Here is a 23,516-nt window from a genome sequence, read left to right as displayed (position 1 = left end):
CCCACAGCAGGCCCTGAGGTGACACTACTCGGGTTCCCCAGACACCAGCTCGCCAGTAGTGACCGACCCAGTGACTCAGGGAGGGCACAGTTAATCGGGCCTTTCCCGCAAAGGGGGAGCCACTTCCCAGACAGAGAAAAGTACAAGCAGACCTCGGAGAGATGGTGGGTTCCGGTTCCAGACCACCGCAATAAAACGAGTCACAAGATTTTCTTTTTTCTTTTTTGGTTTTCCAGTGTGAATAAAAGATGTTTACACTATAGTCTATGAAGTGTGCAACGGCATTATATATAAAAAAAAATACATACCTTAATTTAAAGATGCTTTATTGCTAAAAAATGCTAGCCATCATCTGACAACGGGCCACAAACCTTCAATTGGTTTAAAAAAAACAAAAACAAGAACGCAATACCCGAGCTGTGCCTGTATTTCCTTTCTCTTTCAACTCTCCAGTTCTCTTCCTTGGAGTTCTCAGGGAGAAAACCCAGGAACAATAAATGGGTGTGAGGGAGAAGAGGGAGAGAGAATTCACGTGCCCCCCACATACATACACATACACACACACACACACACACCCCCTCAAGATCTCCTCTTGTTCCTGAAAAGTCCACAGAATTCAGGGAAGCTGCTCGCTGGTCAAAGAGCAGCCCTGTTTTGAGGGTCAGGACCAATCCCAGGGTGGAGCTCTGGGAAGAGAACGTGATCGGGACCAAAAGACCCCACCTCCCATCCCAGTGAGAGCAGCATGGCCAGAGCCAGCCAGTTCTGGGTTCAAACCCCAGCCCTGCCCCTTCCTAAGCTGGGTGATCTTCCTTAACCGCGTTGGCCAGACACAGACCAGAGTCTGGGCTTCTAGAGCCAGGTGAGTGCAGGCTCCTGACCAGCCTGGCAACCTTGGACGGGTCACCCTGTCCCTAGAACCCAACATCTTCTGCAGGGAGACGGCTGCAAGCAGACAGAGGTTGGTTAAGTTCTGGCCGACACACTGGGTTGCTAGCCGTTGTTTTCAGTTTCAGTCAATTACCAACATTACAAAACGGGATGATTTCAAATTTCCAGCTGGGCCACGCTCCCTACGATTGGCTGTAGCTGCTGTTTCCGACGGCACGTCATTCCTCGGCGCTTAGTGACCTACCGACATCTGAATCTGTCACCCCCGCTCGAGATGACGCAACATTCCGTGACCGTGGGCACCTCTTTGCTCTGAACACTGGGGTTAACTCGGGGAGCCCTGGAAAGAAGGCAGCAGTGACCCCCACCCCGTACATAATCCCCTTTCTGGACCCAGCTCCAGCTTACACCAGGGGGACTCGTGGTTTCCTGGGGTTGGTGGGGGGACTGCACAGCCCGCAGTTGGGGGCTGCAGGGGGAGGGCTGGTAGGGGGGCTTTTGCTACTGGCTGCGTGGTCTTGAGGAGACCTGGGCTTGAAGTACTACATGAAATACTCACTTTTTCTTTGTTCCAGAACCCTCATCATCAACAGCTCCACCCAGCTCCCCCGAAAGCATTTCAGCTGTCAGCTCACAGAGGGACAGACTCCAGGCTGGAGGACATGCCGCTTACTTGAGAACTTTGATTTTAAAGACACTAACCTGACCCTGGGAAACACAGGACCTGAGCAGAGAAGTCCCCTAAGCCCAGAGCTCTGACCGGATTCCCTTCCAAGACCTGCGCCTCCACCTCCCTGCCCCAAACCCCCCGAGATTGGGCAAGTTCCCACCAGGCTGAGCGGACCAGGGCAGAAAGCTCTGAGCAAATCCTGGAACCCGCGAGCCTCTCCCTAGAAACGGGGATGAAACACGAGAACCACACAAAGATCTGAGTGATTCCAGGACCACCTCCGGGGCCACATAAGCTCTCCACAGAGCACACACAAACACTGAGCCAGGGTTCTAAACATCTGGGGCTTAGCTAATCCTCGGCTCTGGGGCCTTCAGCTTGGGTGGACTCCCAGAAACAGCCGAGCCGGAGGGGGATCCGGGTCCAGTTTCCAGGGAGCTGGGCCAGGCCTGGGAGCCCTGCACCTGGCCCTGCCCCAAGCCGGGGCCCCGAGTCCCCACAAGGCCATGCATGCATCCTCCTGGCCCACACCCGCAGTTCCGGGGCGGCTCCACCGCCCAGCCCACACGTGGAAGGCAGAGGCCTCAGCGCTCCAGGATTCCATTCTGCGGTGGAGGCTTCTAGAGGAAATAATTCCCTAATCCCCTTCCTAAATCAAGGCCAAGAAACAACTTGCGCAGAGTCCGCCAGACGACGGCTGCCCAGCTGTCCCTGCACTGACCTCCTGTAGCTAAGGAGGAACTGGGGGGGTCTGGGGCGGGGCAGGACGTGGGGCCCCTCGTGCTCATGGACCCACACTTGATGCAGTCGGCTCTGATTTTCGGTCCACAGACCATGGGATTCCAGAGTGAGCAGAGGCCAAGTGCTTCCCCTGTTCACCCTTAACTGGGCCAGAAGACAAAACTCTGCGTTTCATGACATATTTATTCAACTGCATTGTCTGTTGCCTATTTTCACTTGCGGTGAAAGTTTTCATCAAAATCTTGTTTAAAATTCCAAAAAAGGCATCTTTTAATGTCAGTGATCCTTGACTGATTTAATTTCTCCCTGTGGGTCAAGAGACAGACATGGGACATTTCCTTACCCGATGACTTCAATACATAAAATGGTTAAAAGATGCCTCGATGACAAAAGTGCCAAGACCATAAAACAGAGACGGGACAGTCTTATCAACAAACAGTGCTGGGACAAGACAGCCACATGCAAAAGAATGAAGCTGCCACCTTTCTCTCACCATTTACAAAAATTAACTCAAAACAGATCTAAGTGGGCTTCCCTGGTGGCGCAGTGGTTGAGAGTCCGCCTGCCAATGCAGGGGACACGGGTTCGTGCCCCGGTCTGGGAAGATCCCACATGCCGCGGAGCGGCTGGGCCCGTGAGCCATGGCCCCTGAGCCTGCGCGTCCGGAGCCTGTGCTCCGCAACGGGAGAGGCCACAACAGTGAGAGGCCCACGTACCACACACACAAAAAAAGATCTAAGTTCTAAATGTAAGAGCTACAACTATCAAACTCATAGAAGAAAACAACAGTGTAAATCTTCATGACCTTGGGTTAGACGCCAGTTTCTTAAACAACAAAAGCACACGGGACAAAGGGAGAAAAAACAGACATCATCAAAATTAAAACTTTTTGTGCTTCAAAGGACACTCTCAAAGAAAATGAAAAGACAACCCATAGAATGGAAGAAAATTTTTGCAAATCGTCTCTCTGATAAAGGACTTTTATCTGGAGTACATGAACACATACAACTCAATAATAAAAAGACATTTGTTATTTCACTCAATATGAGGAAAATGGGCAAAGGCTTTGACAAGACCTTTCTCCTAAGAAGATATATGAACAGCCTATAAGCACTTGAAAAGATCTTCAACATCATTAGCCTTCAGGGAAATGCAAATCAAAGCCACTTCACACCCGCTAGAAGAGCTGTAATCAAAAAGATAGATAATAACAAGTGTTGGGGCTTCCCTGGTGGCGCAGTGGTTAGCGCAATGGTTAAGAATCCGCCTGCCAATGCAGGGGACATGGGTTCGATCCCTGGTCCGGGAAGATCCCACATGCCGCGGAGCAACTAAGCCCGTGCGCCACAACTACACAGCTGGCGCTCTAGAGCCCGTGAGCCACAACTACTGAAGCCCAGGTGCGGCAACTACTGTAGCCCACGTGCCTAGAGCCCATGCTCCGCAACAAGAGAAGCCACCGCAATGAGAAGCCCACGCACCGCAACGAAGAGCCTGTGAACAGCAACGAAGACCCAACGCGGCCAAAAAAAACCCCCCAAAAACCAAAAAACAAAGAAGCAAATAACAAGTGTTGGCAAGGATGGGAAGACCCTGTACAGACAGCAATGTAAACTGTGCCCCAGCTTTGGAAAATCCTCTGGCAGTTCCTCGGAAGGTTAAGCACAGTTACCATCTAACCCAGCAATTCTGAATTCCTGATTATCCACCCCACCCACGCTGCGTACGTGCATCCACATACATGTTTGCGTGCACACACAGATAACCGCCACTCACCATCAAACCCCTTGTCTTCACAGCCACGACCTCCCCGTGGTATCACATTTGAAGAAACATCACCAAGGCAACGAAAAATTGTTATAAAAGCAATTTGATCTTTACTGAAGTCTCTTTTTAAAGGAAGAAAAGGGCTTCATTCACAACACGTAGCAAAACTTAAAATCTTCCCCTCCCCTCCCTTTCAATCTGACTCGCAGGCAGCGGCCAACGCCCGAGTCTCCTTCCTACTTTCTCCAGAGGACTTTAAATTCCTCCCGCGCCCCCATGGCTTGGGTCATTCCCCACTGCAGACCTCCTTCTCCAAAAGACAGACAGACTGACAGACGCTCATACACAAGCCCTCAAGGTCAGTCCTTTCTCTTTTCTTCCTAAAACTACCCTTCCAGACTGCTCCAACTCTGTCCCTCTCTGCCCATTGCTCAGATAGGTTCTCCACAATGAAGGCCAGGGACTGAGCTGGCCAGATTTCTCCTAAACTAATAAGGCAGGGGGGAAGCTATGAACATTCCATCACGCTCTGCTGGTTTACGTTTGTTTATGTTTCCGACTTGGCCTTTCACAGTTATTTTTACGTGTGCTTTCCTGTCTCCACGTGGCGGGAACAAGCCCGGCAGTGCAGACACGACGCCATTCTCTTTCCCGTCCACCCACAGCTCTGGTACCACCTTCCGAGCTCCATGCCCCATGAGCACAGAAGACGTAGGCTCAGAACTGGTTGTGGGGATGGGGGTGTCCGCCAGCCAAGGCGGGAGGTGGTGTCTGCATTGCTCAGAGCTGGATGCCTCAGCTCTGGGAAGGAAATAAATTTCCAACAGAAGATCAAAGGAAGGAACACTAGCAGAAAACCATGGGGGAAGACTTGAAGCCGCAACATTTGAGGAGAGATGAGATTTTTTCTGGTTCAGAGTTGCAGGGAGAGTTTAAAGGGCAAGGACATAAATTAGCAACTTGGCCCCAGAGCAGCACGGGGTGGCTGCAGACAGGACAGCACAAAGGGACGTCTGCAGGAAGACTAGACGCCCTGAATTAAAGCAAATGCCTCCCAAACACGGTCTGTCTTTTATTAATCACGATGTCACCCGTGGCGGAGTATCCTGTGACCACCGCCAACCGTGACAGGGGGCGTGGCACCAGCTTGCTCAACTTCCTTTCCAAAGGAACCTCCCTCCGGGAGGCGGAGGCTTCTTCCATGGATCCGATCAAACTGTAGCCTGTGTTTCTGGGCTCGGCCTCAGAACAGGATTTCTCGTGGGGACATCCGAACCCCTTGGTTATTTTCATCTCTCAGTCCAGCCAGGAGTTTGGAGAGTCGCTGGGGTTTCTCCCAACTCAGCACAATGCTGCTGTGGAAAATACAGGCCAGATTTCCAGTCTTGGAGAAGGGGAGCTTGACACACTTCCTTCTCATAGGAAAAGTCAAGGAGCTGTCTCTAAGATGAGGCTTGCCATTCATCAGCAAATCCGTCAGCGCCTCCTTTGACGTGGACGCTAAATCTAACACTCCTTACCACCTCCGCTGTATCAGCCCAGGCTGGACCTCCATCCCCTCAGGTCTGCTGGCCTTGACTCACAACCGGCTTCAATCCATCCTCCACTGGCAGCCAGAGTGACCCTTTAGGATGGAAAGCCTTACCATGTCACTCACAGCTCACAACACCCACACCCCCCAGGGGCATCCCATCTTACTTTAAAAAAAAAAAAAAGAACAGAGCATCTATGACAGACCCACAAGGTCCTGCATCATCTGACCTTCCTCGACCTCTCAGCCCCCAAATCTTCGCCCTCTCCTACCAGCTCACCCAACTCGGGCCCCATGGGCACGGCTAACCGTCCTCAGGGCCTTTGCACATCCCTCCCCCAGATCTCCAGGTGGCTCATTCCCCATCTTTATTTCATTCTCTGCTCAAATGAGACAGGTCTTCGCTGACCCCCCCACTTAAGGTAAACCTCCCCCCTCAATCTGCCTCACTCTCCACCCCCTCCCCCCGCTTCATATAGCTTCACATTATGTATCACTCAGCTGACATACGTGTGAAAGTGTGTGTTTATTGGGATGTCAGCTCTACTGCGCAGGGAACTGGTCTACTTCGTTGACGGCTGTATTCCCAGCATCTGGAACAATTCCTAGCACTTTGCAGTTGCTCCATAAATATTTGTTGGAGGAATGAGTGAATGAACACGTGAATTCCTGGTTGATGATGGCCCAATAAGGAACATCGTGATACCCCTCATTTTACACTTGTGTCATGGTTCAGATGAGAAAGCATTTAAACAAATGTAAAGGAAAGAACTATTGATCCGCTGCGATCCTTCCAACTCACTAGCAAGAAAGGGAGGAAAACAGAACTATGCCCACGTGACAGAGAAGGAAACGCTGGGATACTGTTAGAGGGAATAAGGAAGCACATGGGCTGGTCCAAGGTCAAATTTGTAACCAAGAACCAAACTAGAGCCAGAATCCGGCTTTCCAGACACTCTGTCCCATGCTCTTTCCAGCAAGTTGTTCTGATTTCAACACTGTCCTGCTAGAAAATCTATTAATATCATTAACCATATTAATATTTCAAAAACCTTTTAAAATATGATTATCTTGAGAGATGCTATAAGGCATCATTTGATAAATTTCCACATCTATCTGTGGCTTCAAAAATAACTCTTCTTCGGACTTCCCTGGTGGCTTAGTAGTTAAGAATCCGCCTGCCGATGCAGGGGACACAGGTTCGAGCCCTGGTCCTGGAAGATCCCACATGCTGCGGAGCAACTAAGCCCGTATGCCACAACTACTGAGCCTGTGCTCTAGAGCCTGTGAGCCACAACCACTGAAGCCCGCGTGCCTAGAGCCCATGCTCTGCAGCAAGAGAAGCCACTTGGTACCAAAGATCAGGTGTGTTTTCCAGAGATGCACAGCCAGGTCTCGAAAGGGAGTTCTCAACTGTGGCTGGCCATTCCATGGCCATTCCACCCAGATGGCGCAGGAAACACTGGTTGCCCCAGGCAGAGGGTGGGAGACCAAAAGAAAACCCTCAGCCCATCCCTGGCAGAAAGCCTTGCTCAGCTGAAGGCTGCAAACACCCTGGTGTCCAGAGCCATCTGCCAGGGGCATGGGGACAAGTACTGGTAAGGAAAGTTCAAAGGCACTCACAAAGCAAAGAAAACAAACTGTATTTCAGAGAAGTGCTGGGAAGGGGGTGCAGAAAGAATGACAGAACTCCCAGGTTTCTCTGGAGCAAGCCATGCCCAGCTTAGTCCAAGGAAAAGGTGCCCAGGGAAGCTCAGGCAGCACGAAGACCAGAAGGGCCCCCCATCCGATCATTAGAAAACTTAGTTAAGGGAGGAAGCAGCAGAGGCTTGGAAGAAACCTTCCATAAAACCAGACGCTGAAGCCCTGCCCTGGCCCTGGGGGGGTCTATCACATAGGTGGCATTGAGATGAAGCAGGGCCCAGGGCCTCTAGGACCAAGTTCCGAGTTCCTACAGGTGTAGCAGTCCAATCGGCGGCCTGGTCCTGGTGTGGGGAAGAGAGGCACCCGTGGGTCCTCTGTTCCTGCCGGGGACACCATCACACCTGCTGCTGGACAGACAGTGGCTGGGTCAGGACCAGCAGCCAGGGAGTCAGTGCGTGGCCGGGGCTCAGGGAGGGGGTGTGAGAGCAACGCCTTCTAAGACCCCCAGAAATGAGGGCCATCTCCCAGCCCTCAAAGGAGCATAACCCTGGAGCAAAGCCCCAGGGTTCAGTGAGGTGGAGAGACACATTTTGTCTCTGTGGGGCAGAGCAGTCACCTCCATGATAGAACTTGGTCCTGCTGGTCTAAAGCCAGGACTTTCTGGGAGGGGCCCAGAGTGTGAGCCCCAGGCCCTTTGAACCAGCAGGCTTTGTGACCAAAACCCGTATTAAATAGAGAGGATGGATAAGAAATGGAATGTTTTGCCCATCCCAGCCTACTTCCCGGGTCAAGCCGAGAACAGATGCCCCAGGATGGGGTCCTAGCCAAGTCTCCCACGTTGTGACTGACCTTCACATCTTGTTTTACAAAGCAAAATCCTCTCAAGAGACAGAAAGTGGATTCCCTGCTACTCAAAGTGGGGTCCACAGACCAGCCTCACTAGGAACTTGCCAGCAATGCAGACTCCCAGGCCCTCCCACGGGCTCCGAGGCCCCATTCTGCTTTGATGCACCCCGGCTGGAAACTGACCACCTCGGTATGAAACAGGCTACATCACGGTCAAGGGGTAACAGCCTAAAGAACACTCCTTTCCTACAGTGAGACAGTAAAAATTCCTTATTTTAGGACCTACTATTTCAGAATCCATGCTCCTTTGGGCACGCTAAATTGAGATCTCCCTATTAAGTCAAGAATTTCTACAAGTAAGGAGGAAACCAAAAAGCCCTCTTCAAATGCTTAGTCACCCAGTTTACATTTTTTGTTAATGTGTTAATGGCAAAATACTTATTCATACCTTCCCAATTCAATTTAAAACATTTGAAAGTATTTTGCTCATCTTACTTGTGCAAGATCCCCTATGTGCCTGGGTTTTGGCTCATGAATAAATAGTTGTTATCCCACTTTCAGGCAAAGCCAAGTAGTGAGGTTTGTTTTTTTTTTTTTTTTTTTTGAGGGGAGGGCCATGTACCTGTCCCTGTGTTTAATCACAGCAAAGTATAAATATACAGCTGCGTCTCTGAAACCCGCAAAAACTCCCAGGCAACCTCAATTAGGTAGATTTTTACAACACTCAGACAAAAGGAAACAACCGGAAAGTTTCTGTAAACGGTGTTTGATCCCAGCTGAACCTATCTCCCAGTTTGGAATTTACTAGCTAGTTAAAATAACAGGAACATCCTTCTATTTCCTCTTAGAGCTCAAAGTGAGACACTAAGACCAGCCAAGCAGGGTAAGAAACCTCACATAAACATAGAAAATAAACTTGTAAAAAGATATTGGGTAACTGTGTTTGTACACACGGGATGGGACTGGGGGTACACGCGGCCACCCCTCTCCCTCGTGCCAAAGATGCAACCGGAATTTTATCAAAGCTTCCTCAAACCAAGCTCAAACTCTCTAACTTGATTCTTTAAAAAAAAAAACAAAAAACAGAGTACCTTTATCTAGATTTTAAAATGAGTGTGAACACTGCCAAGAGCTCGTAATAAAAGAGTACAGAACTCTGAGTCAAAGGGTCTGAATGCTAACTCTGTTCTTGACTAACGGCCACTTCCTAACCTGGAGCAAATCGCAAATTCCTCGCCTCCCGTGTCCTGGGCTGTAAAATCAGGAGGATGCGAGGAGTCACCACCGCTCGCCCAAGTTCAAGGTCCTGCTGAGGACCCACCGTGAGTGACATGTGAGAACACGACAGACCTTAAGGCTCACGCAAACCTAATTACAGTAAGTCCCCTACATACGAACCTTCAAGTTGCGAACTTTCAAAGATGCGAACGTGCGTTCACATGTCCAATCACGTAAATTAGTTCACGTGTCTGGCGTACACCTTCATGTGCGTGCATCCTCTACAAGTGGTTGTGTTTTGGTGTACTTTACTGTACAGCGCTGTATAGAGTACAGCAGTACAGCATCTTTATTTCAAGCCCAGGTTGTCCGTTAGCGTGCGTAAAAGCAGTGGTGATGTAGCTGGTACTGCTGAGAAGCGCCAGCTGTTGTACTGCACTGCTGTGCTTCTCAAGGTACCGTCCTGTAAGATTAAAAATGCTTTATCTTGGGACGTCCCTGGTGGTGCGGTGGTTAAGAATCCGCCTGCTAACGTAGGGGACACGGGTTCGATCCCTGGTCGGGGAAGATCCCACATGCCGCGGAGCAACTAAGCCTGTGCGCCACAACTACTGAGCCTGCGAGCCACAACTACTGAGCCCGCACGCCTACAGCCTGTGCTCCGCAACGAGAAGCCACCACACCACAATAGAGTAGCTCCCGCTCACCGCAACTAGAGAAAGCCCACACGCAGCAACGAAGACCCAATGCAGCCAAAAATAAATAAAACTTTTAAAGAAATTTTTTATTTATGTTTGTTTTTTATGTATTATTTGTGTGAAAAGTATTATAAACCTATTACAGTACAGTCCTATATAGTCATTGTGTTCGTTGGATACCTAGGTTAACTTGGTTGGACTTAGCGAACAGATTGCATTTACAAATGTGTCTTGGAACGGAACTCATTTGTACGTAGGGGACTTAACAGTACTGCCAAGAACAGGCATTTTTGACTGAGCAGCTTGGGAAAGAGTCAGGATCACCTGTTTTAGGGTTTTCTTTAATGTCTTAGTTGCATCTTGGTATTGGGGGGTCACTTTTGTGGGATGGGGAGTAGCTTTGTCAGTTTGGGTTAACCTGGGCCCTTCTCCATCCCTCTGATGACCCTTTGGGTTAACCTGGGCCCTTCTCCATCCCTCTGATGACTCTTTATTGCTGGTCACGAATCACCATGGGGGAAGCGGTGATCCTCCCTCAGGAGACTGCATCCCCAGGTGGCCTGGAGGAACCCACAAGCCAACCTCCAGCTGCAGAAGGTTGGCACATGGCATGTCAGCTTCAACGGAAGAGGGGCCATTTTAAAGGGCATACCATAACCCATCTCACAGAAGTTAGGACACTGCAGTCAGAGAAAGCAGCACCAGGCTACATTTTTACAACCTTCCATAAATGACAGTTAAGGATTAGAGGTTAAAGAGCTAGGAAAAGTTTGGCAATTCCTCAAAAGGTTAAGCAAAGAGTCGCCACGTGACCCCACGATTCCACTCCTGAGTATACACCCAAGAGAAATGAAAGCTGTCCACACAAAAGCCGGTACACAAACGTTCACAGCAGCATTATTCACGATGGCCCCAAATCAAAAACAACCCAAATGGCCATCGATGGATGAATGGATAAATAAAAGGTATTCTAGTCACACAGGGAATATTATTCAGTCGTAAAACGGAAAGAAGTGCTGACATGCTACAACATGGATGAACCCTGAAGACATCACGCTAACTGAAAGAAGCCAAACACAAAAGGCCACAGTGTATGATTCCATTTATATGAAACGCTCAGAACAGGCACATTTGGAGAGACAGGACATTAACAGTTGCCAGGGGTGAGGGAAGGAGGAAGAAGGGGGTGACCATGAATTGGGTACAGGGTTTCTTTTTGGGGTAACAGAAATGTCCTAGAATTGAACAGTGAATATACGCTGAAGTGCACACTTTAAAAGGGTGAATTCTGTGTTATGTGAATTATATCTCAATTTTAAAAATATATTATAAAAACAAAGAGCTAGGAATAGTGCTTCATCAACTCATTAAAATGTAAAAGGACAGCCCTAACAGGAGATACTCACTACTGCCCAAGAGAAAATCAGGCGTGACATATATACTTGATGTCATCTTACCTTCAACCTCCTAACCCCACGTGTACTTGGGCATCGTTTAACCTTTTCTTTCCCTTTCTCCCTCCCACCTCCTCCCTCCCGCATCTGTCTTTTCTTCCCTTTCTCTGTTTTTCTTCTATTTCTTTCTCTCCCTTAACTGGTTACGTCCTTAAGAAAAAAAATGAATGATTGAATGCAATCTAGGTGGTAGTGGGCTTTTTAAAAAATAACTTCTCAGGACTCCCCTGGTGGTCCAGTGGTAAAGAAGGCACCTTCCAATTCAGGGGACACGGGTTCAATCCCTGGTCAGGTAACTAAGATCCCACATGCCAAGGGGCAACTAAGCGCGCGTGCCACAACTACCGAGCCCGCGCGCACCTCAACGAGAGAGCCTGCGTGCTGCAACTACAGAGGCCACGTGCCCTGGAGCCTGCACGCCACAACTAAAGAGAAGCCCACATGCTGCAACGAAAGATCCCACATGCCTCAATGAAGATCCCGCGTGCCGCAACTAAGACCCGATGAAGCCAAAAAAATAAAGAAAATAAATAACTACTTAAAAAAATAATAATAACTCTCTCCTTTTAGACAGCAGTTAATAAATGACTGTGAAAGGCAGCATCCTGGGACTGATGAGTATGACTTGGGGGAGAGGCTGCTGGGCTTCAATCAGGCACCGCTGTGACCGTGGACAAGTCACTTTACTCCTGGGCCTCAGTTTCCTTACCCATAAAATGGGGGCAATCGTAGAAACTACTTCATGAAGTCTCTGTTAGGATTAAAAGAGTTAGAACAATGCCTGGCACGCAGCAAGTGCCCTATGAGTGTTTGATAAATAAGAAAATGAAAGAAAGAAACCTATCAGCTAGGGCTGGCTCTGAGGTTCTCCAGACCTGACTTAAAAGCACTCTTCCTGATGCAAAACTTCTTTTGCGTCAGTTAGACTGTTTTCTAATTGCAAAACTAACACGTGTTCATTGTTCCTTGGTGATACTTTGCCTTATTACATATTTTTCTACATCATTCCGTGGCAGCATAGCATTTGATTATAGGAAGATATTGTAGAAACCTGTTAAATAAAATCTTCCAGTTTTGACTTTTTACCTGCAACACCCTTTCTCTTTCCCTTTTGTTAATGGGACAAGAGAGACCATCGTTGCCTTCTAGGATGGAAGGAAAAGAGAGCCAGGGCTTTCAGTAATCCACAAGTTTAAGCCAAAAAGGATGGGGAGGGTGTCGGGGGGACGGGGCTTATAAGCTCCTGTTACTGGGTGGAGTTCAGGGATGACTGGCTCCAGGGGCTCACACAATGTCAACAGGGCGCCATCTCTCCCCTCTAACTGGCTCTCCTCTGAGGGTGGACTCTCCCTAGTTTAGGGGGCCTTGGTAACTTCCTCCTGCTTAGCAACCTACCGTGGTTGACAAGCCCCACCAGGACTACAGGGTTGGGGGTGAGGGGGAGAGTAGGGATGACTCCCCCCAAAAGATGAGAGAAAAGGCATCATGAGAGGCAGATCAAAACCAACGCTACAGATGTGGCACAAATATACAAAGGACTATTACTCAGCCATAAAAAGAAACGAAATTTATTTGCCGTTAGGTGGATGGACCTAGAGTCTGTCATACAGAGTGAAGTAAGTCAGAAAGAGAAAAACAAATACCGTATGCTAACGCATATATATGGAATCTAAAAAAAACATTGTTCTGATGAACCTAGAGGCAGGGCAGGAATAAAGACACAGACGTAGAGAACGGACTTGAGGACAGGGGGAGTGGGAAGGGTAAGCTGGGACGAAGTGAGAGAGTGGCATGGACATATATACACTACCAAATGTAAAACAGACAGCTAGTGGGAAGCAGCCTCATAGCACGGGGAGATCAGCTCGGTGCTTTGTGACCACCTAGAGGGGTGGGATAAGGAGGGTGGGAGGGAGACGCAAGAGGGAGGAGATATGGGGATATATGTATACGTATAGCTGATTTACTCTGTTATACAGCAGAAACTAACACACCATTGTAAAGCAATTATACTCCAATAAAGAAGTTAAAAAAAAAATAGAAATATGGGGAAAAAAAGCTTCAGCAATGCACTTTGGGAAGCAATCAACTGTTCAAGAGGCTTTTACTGGGAAACTATTACATGCTCAGCACCGGCTAAGGCATCCTGGTGGAATCCAGGAGGATGGATAACAGTACCCTGAATCTCTGTAATTTCACTTCGCAGTGAAGAGGTTTCCCATACATTGATCTCTTAACCCACACAGCACTCAGTATTATTAGTTTAACTTTACACCTAACAAAATAAGGCCCACCTAGACCGAGTGACTCAGTCAGGTCACACAGTCAAGATGGGAACCCAAGTACAAATTCCTCGAATCTCAGGGCTTCATACATCACTGCCCAGGTACAAGAGACCATATCAAAAATCACAGGAGAGAGTCAGCTTCTGCCTTCAAGTGAGGACCTCTCTATCTTAACATACATGCTTTAAAAGTGCCAATTCAGGGCGGTGTATGGAAGATGCCTCTTAGGTACTTCCTTCCCAAGGAAGGAGAGACTCGAGGGCTGGATGAGCAGCTAGACTTCCTGGAGGAGGGCCTTCCTTGCAGGATGCAGGGAGATGGCGAGCAGGGCCAGACAGGCTGAGCCAGGGTACAAGAGAGGTCATTTGTTAGACTCCTTCAGAACGTTCTCAAAAGAAATCGGTAGGAAAAAAGATAACAGAAGAAAATCTATGAACTGCTAAATTATTTACATAGACTAACTCCTTTATTTAATGCTCCCCACTCTTCTATGACACAAGTCCCATATTATTGTGCCCATTTTACAGATGAGGATGTGGATGCAGTGAAAGGTTTGAAAAGCCTGCCACAGGCCAGAGGGACCAAGCAGGGATTCAAACCCAGTTTGAGCCCCTCGAGTTCCCGGGGCTTTTAACAACTGTAAGATGCTGCCGATGCGTGATGCTCCAACCCACCTAGAAAACGCCTTCGTTACAGCTGAAAAGAGATGTTCGTTGTTTCATAAAAGTGGAGTCACCATCAACCCCTACCCGGGTCTGTCTGTCTGTCTCTCTCTCTCTCTCTCATACACACACACACACACACACACACACACACACACACAAACACACCCCTAATACCCATCTCCACAAAGCTTCAGGGAACCTCTACCACTAAATCCTACTGACCACTGACTCTTCAAGATGAGAAACAAAACGTTTCAGTAAAAAGTTTTCCTCTCCCTCCACCTCCCTCCCCCCAACACTCTTCCTTCTGTTACCCATGCCCTCAAGCTGTCCCCCAATTGCACCCTATTCAGAGCCAGAAGGTCCTAGTACCTTTTCATACTAAAGTGTAAATGACTGCTGAGCTTCAAACAGCCGCCTCTGTGACAACTGATCAGCCTCCAAACAGAAGCTAACTCAAGCCAATTCCCTTGGCTCACTCCCCACCGCTATCTGAAGGATCAATTTGGATTACGGCTTCCTCCCACTCTCCCCTCTCTGGTGGGACCACTTTTCCCCACCCCCCCCACCCCAAAACTGCTCCATTCGGTCCTTTCCAGTTCAGAGGCAGCCTTTGGGACAACAACAGAGAACCTGAAGACCAAATCACAAAGCAGTGGCTTATGGTTTCTGGCTACTCACTAGAAACACCCAGGGAGCTTTAAAAATATGCTGATGCCTAGGCTCCACCTCCAGGGGATGCTGGTTTAATTCACGGGGCCCGAGCAATGATATTTTTTAAATGACAATCGTATTAACAGGTAACACTAATTACCTGATGACTCCGTGCCGGGCATTATTTTAAGGTTTATGTCTACTGACTCACTGGAACTTTAACACAACCCTATGAGATGGGTATTATAATGGTCTCATTGCCAGATGAGAAGTCTGAGACACAGAGAGGTTAAGTAATCTGCCCATGATCCCACAGCTAAGTGGCAGAAGAACCCAGCATTCTGAACCATCATCCTCCACAGCCATGGATAAGCATCACCCGGAGTCGAGATCCTGGGGAATAACCTTTCCCACCAGCAACTGGCTTAAGCTCTGTCCACTCCACAGCCTGTGCTCCCGGCCCTTGTCTTTCTTGTTCCACAAGCCAGCCTCTAGACCGGGTTCTCGACCTCTGACCTGGCCGCTTCTCCACTCTGAGTTGACTTTTCCTTCTTGTTCGGTACACCCTAGGCTCTGCCACGACCTCCCTCCTCGCCATCTCTTTTTGGTGTTTTGTTTTGTTTTGTTGTTTTTCGGCCACGCCGCGCGGCTTGCGGGATCTAAGTTCCCCGACCAGGGACTGAAGCCGTGCCCCCTGCGGTGAAAGCGCCGAGTCTTAACCACTGGACCACCAGGGAAGTCCCTCTCCATCTCTTTTTGATAATGTGATCATACTTCCCTAGTAAGTGGACTTCCCAGGTACCTCCACCCCGGGGAGCTCGTTCTGGCTCCCCCCACCTCCTAGACCCACAATTCCTCCGAGGTGCCTCTGCTTCTCCCAGCCCCTTGGCGCCATGGCCCACCAGTGCCCCTCTGCCACCATTTCCTGACTTAAAGGCAAGCAGAGGAAGGATCTCTACGTTCAAGACCCGTCCCCCCCGTATTTGCACTTGATCTCACATCGGTTCCTAGGCCAAAGCTCCCTCCCAAATTCTCCAAGAGGGTTTTTAAATGCCCTCCACCGAGAGCAAACATGTTGCCACTTTAACATGGGACAAAGTTCTGGAAACACCTCCGGGCTGGTTACTCTCCATCTGCCCCTGGGGATCTACACCTGGCCCTTCTCCTGCCTGCTCTGTGCACCAGGAGGCCGGCCTGCATGGACTGCAGCTAAGGACTCCCTTGTCCACCGGTTAACAAGTGGGTTCGGCCAGTGGCGGAGACAGGCGGGAGGTGAGGGTTCAGGAGGAGAGCGAGGTCCAGGCATTTCCACCTGCTCCCTCTCTGCAGGCTGCGGTTGGCTGTAATATCTTTCCACCAGTCACCCCTCCAGCTACAAATCTCTCTCCGGCTTCCTGTCACTGCTCCCTCGCCCTTACCTCCCCTGGGCCTGTTTTACCATCCTCTAACCCCACCAACACCTCTGGAAAAAGTCCCTTCTTTAAATTCCCCTCGAGCTCCACAATTATGTTGCTTTGCCCTCCAGACCCTGATGGATACACCCTCCCATGGCGCAATTCGGACACAAGTGCCACCGAGAACAGGGTCCTTGGGGGACATTTTGGTGACCACCGCTTTCACAAAATGATGGCTGATAAGAAACGAAAAGCTAACCGAGGATGTGGGTGACCTCACTTCTCCCCCAGTCCAGCCCACTCTTCGTGACAAGGCCACATGTGCCCAGCTGCAGGATTAGACAGACGCGGCCAAGGAGGAAGAGGGGGAAATACCCACCGCGTACAAGCCTGCAGCAAAACAGAGTCCTCACCCACGAAGCGTGGGACAAGAGCTGACCAGGGAAATTCTTTTTTTTTTTTAAAAATCCCTTTCTGTCAACTTCCCTGAGAAGCTCCACCCCTGCACCAGCACCCTCGCTTTGCAATATGAGGACAAGTCTGACACCATCAGAGCCACACTTCCTCTGGCAGCTGCTGGTCGAACCTCTTTATGAATCTGCTAATGATTTTGAGTCCTCCTGCTAGCCTGACACTCATTGGAAGGAAAGTTATATAACTGGAAATGATTAGAAGAGAAGGCTTCGAGGGACATGCTTCAAATTTTCACTCCTCTAACCAATGTTTGGATGAGTTTTTAACGTATCAGCATTTCCTCGTTGGGAAGTCTTACAGGGTATGAGAGTCGACCTTCAATTAATGGCAGACACCTTGGAATCGTATTGTTACAGGAATATACGCTTGGTACCCCCGCCGATCAACCGGGCTCTTTCCCTCATCCCTTCCTCCCCCCACCAAATTAAAAGTCATCCTTAGACATGTTACAAGAGAGGAAACCCCAACGTCCCGTAAGTGTATTAAAAGGTGCTCAGCATCATTAGTCATCAGGAAGATGCATATTAAAACCACAGTGAGGGCTTCCCTGGTGGCGCAGTGGTTGAGAGTCCGCCTGCCGATGCAGGGGACACGGGTTCATGCCCTGGTCCGGGAAGATCCCACATGCCGCGGAGCAGCTGGGCCCGTGAGCCATGGCCGCTGAGCCTGCGCGTCCGGAGCCTGTGCTCCGCAACGGGAGAGGCCACGACAGTGAGAGGCCTGCGTACCGAAAAAAAAAAAAAACCCACAATGAGATTCTAGAGTGGAAAGAAAGATCAGAGCCATGGTTGCTTCTGGCGGGTGGGGGCAGGGACTAAGGGAAAGGGGCTTTGGGTGACAGTCATGTTCTGTAACTTGATAGGGTCTGGGGCTGCACAGGTATAGGCAGTTGTCAAAACTCAACAAATGACTCTTACAATATATGCACTTGACGGTATGTAAATTAAACCTCAAAAGAATGAAATAACGGCCAACACTGTACTGTGGTTAGTGCTGTGTATGCTGAAGAGTTTAGGGGGAGGTGTCCTGATGTTCTCAGCTTACCCTGAAATGCTTTCCCCCCAGAATACGACTGACAGATGGACAGAAGGACAGACACGTGATAAAGCAAACATAATAAAATGCTAATGGCTGACTCCAGATGAAGGTGCAGGAGTGCACGCTATGAAATTCTTGGCAACTTTCCGGTACGTTTACAATTTTTCATAATAAAACACTGAAACTGTTCAAATTTAAAAGGTAAAAATAAAACACACAGCATGAGACTACTACACACTCACCCAAATGACCAAAAGTCCAAAGGCCGCGGCCAGCGCAGACTAGGACACGGGGCAACGGGGACTCAGACGCTGCTGTTCCAAGTAGCAAAACAGCAAAAGGTCCCAGGGAGAGAGGGATCTCCCTGGGCCAACCTGGGGCACATGGCCGCTCCTGGGTCACTATGGCCACGGAAGTCAGGTCAAGCTGGTTCACATGTCCCTCCCCTTAGGGTTCACGGGTAGCACCAGCTCCAACAAAAGCATTTGTTTTCTATGCCTCCACTGCACCTGTGGTTCTCCAAAGACAAACTGAGGTGCTATGACCGGAATAAGAACAAGAGACAACAAAGAACAGATATGCACATAGTCACCGGCATCTTTGTTCCCAAACTCAAGCATCCCAGCAGAATTCTACCATGGCCCTCAGACTTTGAACTTGAGTTTCCCAGGGGCTCATACATTTCAGCTGTCAATCCACTCAGTGATTAAGTATCACATTTAAATCAAATATGCCCTCTGGTTAGCCAAAAACATCCAATGATAGATGAGGAAGCCAAGACAGGCAGGCAATGTGCCCATCGGCCTCCTACAACTTCCAGTCTCCCGCAGAGTCTTTCATGGGCTGCCGCTCTGAGCACTAACTCCCCAGGCACACTCTGGTCCCTCTGGGGATGCAACTGATGCAGCGCCTTGGCCGAGGACCATCCCTACTCTGGCAGCCGGGCCAAGGGAGCGGGCGCTGCCCCATGTTAGAATGACACAGTCTGTGTTCAGAGGGCTGGAGGGACTTGTTTCAGAAGAAAAAAAAAAATCCCATGAATCCTCTCTCTCTAGGAAGGAGCTACATATTTTGTGAATGGTGTGAAACCACGCCTGGGTGTCATTTCCTAAATTTATTTGAAGGGCTTAATTTACCCTTCAAGTTTCCTGGGGTCCCCCTCCCAGGCACTCTTGACAAACATCCTGGGAGAGTTCGTATCTTCTGTTTGTTTTTTTTTAAAGAAGAAAACAAAAAACCTCAAAAAACTGCAAAGGTCCCAGTTTGCTCCATGGTCATTTTTTTTTTTTTAAGTTCAATCTTTTCATGTCACTGACCATTTTGACCATTTGTCACATTGCTTTTCCCGATAGGTACAAAGTAAGAAAAAACAGAGCCAGACCTGATCAAATCTGTATTTTTCTATGAATCCACAAGGTGGTATAAAAGAATAGCACAAAGGATGTTAAAAAGAAAAAGAAACAGGTCCAAAATGGAGTCACTTGTGCTAAGCCCCACGGCAACAAACCAAAACATAATGCCTAACCTAACTGGAGTTGCAGCCTCTCCCAGGAGTAGAATTTTCAACCAATCAGTCTGGAATTTCCTGATCAACACCAGGGAGGTAATCTGCAGGACAGACCCCAGCCCTCCCAGCAAAGGATGGTGACCTTGCCCCCAAACAACCCTTTTCATTCGTTTATGGCTTCCTTGTCCTACGCACACTCTGCCTATACAAACCTCCCCTTTTGTACAGCTCTTCACAGTGCTTTTCTATTTGCTGCCTATCAGGATGCTGCCCAATTTATGAATCGTTTAATAAAACCAATGAGACTTTCAAATATACTCAGCTGAATTTTGTTTTTTAACCATTATTTACCTACTAAAAATGTTTTAGAATGCTAGGTGAAATAAGCCCATCGCAAAAGGACAAACACTCTATGATTCCTCTTATAAGGGGTTCCTAGAATAATCAAATTCATAGAAACAGAAAGTAGACCGGTGGCTGCCAGGGGCTGGGGGGGGGAGGGGCAGAAAGTAGACCGGTGGTTGCCGGGGGCTGGAGGGGGGGACGGGGGATGGAGAGTTATTGTTTAACAGGTACAGAGTTTCAGTTTTACAAGGTGAAAAGCTCTGGAGACGGATGCTGAGGATGGCAGTGCGACCAAGTGAAGGTACTTAATGCCACTGAACTGTTTAAAAAGGTGAAAACAGTACATTTCATGTTATGTATATAGTACCACTTTTTTTCATAGGTAAAAAAAATGGACAAGGAAAAAAATATTTTACATAGGAAAACATACACAAGAACAAGGTTTAAAGAAATAAAAATATTCAGGTATAAAGAAAATGCATTAGAGAGGAAAACACTCTGTTCTCACCCAGCTAAAGAGACCTTGTGGCACCAACGCAGTTCGCCCATTGACCTCCACAGCCTCCTCGTTACTTAGCAATGCCTTCTGCCATCAGATTCTATAGCCTGCTCATCACGTCGGCAAGCTTTGTCCACCAGCTGAGTTTTTGCCAAGAGTGCCTTTAAAAAGTCAAACCTGGGCTTCCCTGGTGGCGCAGTGGTTGAGAGTCCGCCTGCCGATGCAGGGGACGCGGGTTCGTGCCCCGGTCCGGGAAGATCCCACATGCCGCGGAGCGGCTGGGCCCGTGAGCCATGGCCACTGAGCCTGCGCGTCCGGAGCCTGTGCTCCGCAAAGGGAGAGGCCACAGCAGTGAGAGGCCCGCGTACCGCAAAAAAAAAAAAAAAAATTGAAGTGCACTCCCAAAGTAAATACAACCAAAGGGTCTACCACTTGCATCTTCGTACTACACTTACCCTTCCCACACAGAGCCCCCGAACTCCAGTTCCTCCCACTGCAGCCCCCAGCAAGGTGGTGATCCAGGCCTGGAAACAGGACGCCCAGGTGGGCCTGGTCAGACATCCTTTCATCTTGTCCCATCCCAGCGGCTCCAGACACCCTAATATCACACAGAAAGGCCATTCTGCCCTCAGCCAGCCTCCCAGAGCTCTAAGCGCAAAAAGCATCCAGGAACACAGGGCCATGGCTCCTTTCTAGGGGCTGAGGTCCTGAGGGACCCCCTTCATCTCACTCCCCGGGAGAATTTAAACTGTACAAATGGGCACCAGAGTTTGCACCATACCAAGGTAGGGACATACCTTTTTCCTTTCTCTGGTTTCCTTCCTTTTAATTTTTTTCAGTTTTATTGAGATAGAATTGACATATTGCACTGTATAAGTTTAAGGTGTACAGCATAATGATATGACCTACATACATGAAATGATTATCGCATAAGTTTAGTGAATGTCCATCATCTCATATAGATACGGAACTTAAAAAATAGAAACAAGATTTTTCTCCTTGTGATGAGAACTCAGGATCTACTAACAACTTTCATTTATTATCATACAGTCGTGTTAACCATAGTTATTCTGGTGTACATTACATCCCTACTTCTTATTTATCTATTAACTATGTGTACCCTTTGACCACCTTCATCCAATTCCCCCTTCCTCAACCCCTGCCTCTGATAATCACAAATCTGATCTCCTTCTGAGTTTAGTTTTTTGTTCTTTTCAGTTCTACACAAGTGAGATCATATGGTAGGTGTTTTTCTCTTATTTCACTTAGCATAATACCCTCAAGATTCATCCACGTTGTCGAGAATGGCAGGTTTTCCTTTTTTATGGCTAAATAATATTCCTGTGTGTGTGTGTGTGTCTGTCTGTCTGTCTGTCTGTCTTGCATCTCTCTTATTCAGTCGTCCATCGATGGACACTGAGGTTGTTTCCATGTCTTGGTTATTGCAAATAATGCTTCCATGGACGTGGGGGTGCAGATCTCTCTTCAACATAGCTTCCTTTACCTTTCTAATGAAATACAGACACTTCTCTTTCCATAAATTTTCAGGTGTTTCTCCAATTACAATATCCATACACGTTATCTGAAGGAAATTGAGGAGAGGGGCTAATTGGAAAAAGACCAAAAAGCAACTATCCACTCCCTTCAGCCAGCAATAACCGTCACTCACATTTCGATCAATCTTCTTTCAGACTTTATACCCACACACATCTTTTTTTACACAAATTTAGAATTTTACTGTACATATTTTGTAGCCTTTTATAATATGGTGAACTTAATATATGGTGAACTAATCTTTTTTGAAGAAAAATGTTGCCTATTCTGCTTAGTCAGGGAAAAGCATCAGACAATAAAAACAACTTCAAGCACTCTCATCTCTGAAAAAATAAGGAACCCCTGACTGAACAAAAAAGACTAGCATCTTGATAAAGCCAGGACCCAGCCTCCCATGAGCTCTGGCCTGGGCAGCACCCCCAGGCAGGTGATCACAGACCCCAAGGACCCCAGAGTCCTTCTCACCTGCCAGCCCATGAAATGGGCAGGGGCTCAGCCCCAGGTCTTCACTTTTCCACTACCTGCTGTGAGACTTTAGACAAGTTATCAATAGTTCCCTTTTCTAAGCTTCAGTTTTCTCATCACTAGAGTAGGCCATGAAAAAGACTCTCTTTCTGGGGTTGTCACAGAGATTTAAGGAGACACCGTGCTCCAAGGACCTGGTATTGAGCCTGACGCCAGCTGGGTGTTCAGTCTTCCCTTTCTCCATCCCTCGTCCCTAAGACTCCAGCCTGTGAGAGGACCATTGGTCCTGACACCTAGGAAGTCCTCGTCTTCTGCTACCCTCGAGAGTCATCAAGCATGCGCACGTGTGCAAAAAATGAGCACTACGACAGGATTCCCTGGCGGTCCAGTAGTTAGGACTCAGTGCTGTCACACTGGGGCCTGGGTTCGATCCCTGGTCAGGGAATTGAGATTCTGAAAGTTGGCGAGGCACCGCCAAAAAAACAAAAAAAGAGCATTACAATGGTATATATATATATATATATATTTTTTTTTTTTTTTGCGGTACACAGTCCTCTCACTGTTGTGGCCTCTCCCGTTGCGGAGCACAGGCTCCGGACGCGCAGGCTCAGTGGCCTCATGGCTCACGGCCATGGCTCATGGGCCCAGCCGCTCTGCGGCATGTGGGATCTTCCCGGACCGGGGCACGAGCACGTGTCCGCTGTGTCGGCAGGCGGACTCTCAACCACTGCGCCACCAGGGAAGCCCTACAATGGTATTTTTAATAGCCAAAACAAGGGGGGGACGGGGGAGAAGGAAAGAGAAACTCAGAAACACCCTGACTATCCGTCAACACAAAATATAAAATGAACTACACCATATCCATACTACAGAATATCACACGGCTTTTATAAATAACCATTGATGTATATATACCAACAGGAAAACACCTTCAAGATGTATTATTGAGTGGAAATGAAAAAGAAATAAAGAACTAATACACTCTTGTTCTTAAAAGAGGAACTAAACCCACGAATCATTAGCATCTATTTCCACAAGGGGCTGGGGAGGTCATCAAAGGGGGGGCGCTTAGTCTGATTCGGTTTCTCACCCTTTTTTTTCAGGATCACCCTCTCTTAGGTGCCTTTGAGGACGTCTTTCGTGATCACTGCCCCACCATCATGAAATTTTAACACT

The 23,516-nt window shown here is 48.4% G+C and overlaps 1 protein-coding gene across 5 annotated transcripts in view; it reads right to left on the bottom strand.

Annotated features, from left to right (window-relative positions):
* Window positions 1-23,516, bottom strand: part of GAS7 (growth arrest specific 7) — a 201,061-nt gene that overhangs the window by 154,114 nt on the left and 23,431 nt on the right. The window lies entirely within an intron of this gene.

Source organism: Tursiops truncatus, chromosome 20 (genome assembly GCF_011762595.2).
Source record: "Tursiops truncatus isolate mTurTru1 chromosome 20, mTurTru1.mat.Y, whole genome shotgun sequence".
Lineage (NCBI taxonomy): Eukaryota > Metazoa > Chordata > Mammalia > Artiodactyla > Delphinidae > Tursiops > Tursiops truncatus.
This window is presented reverse-complemented; position numbering and strand designations above follow the sequence as displayed.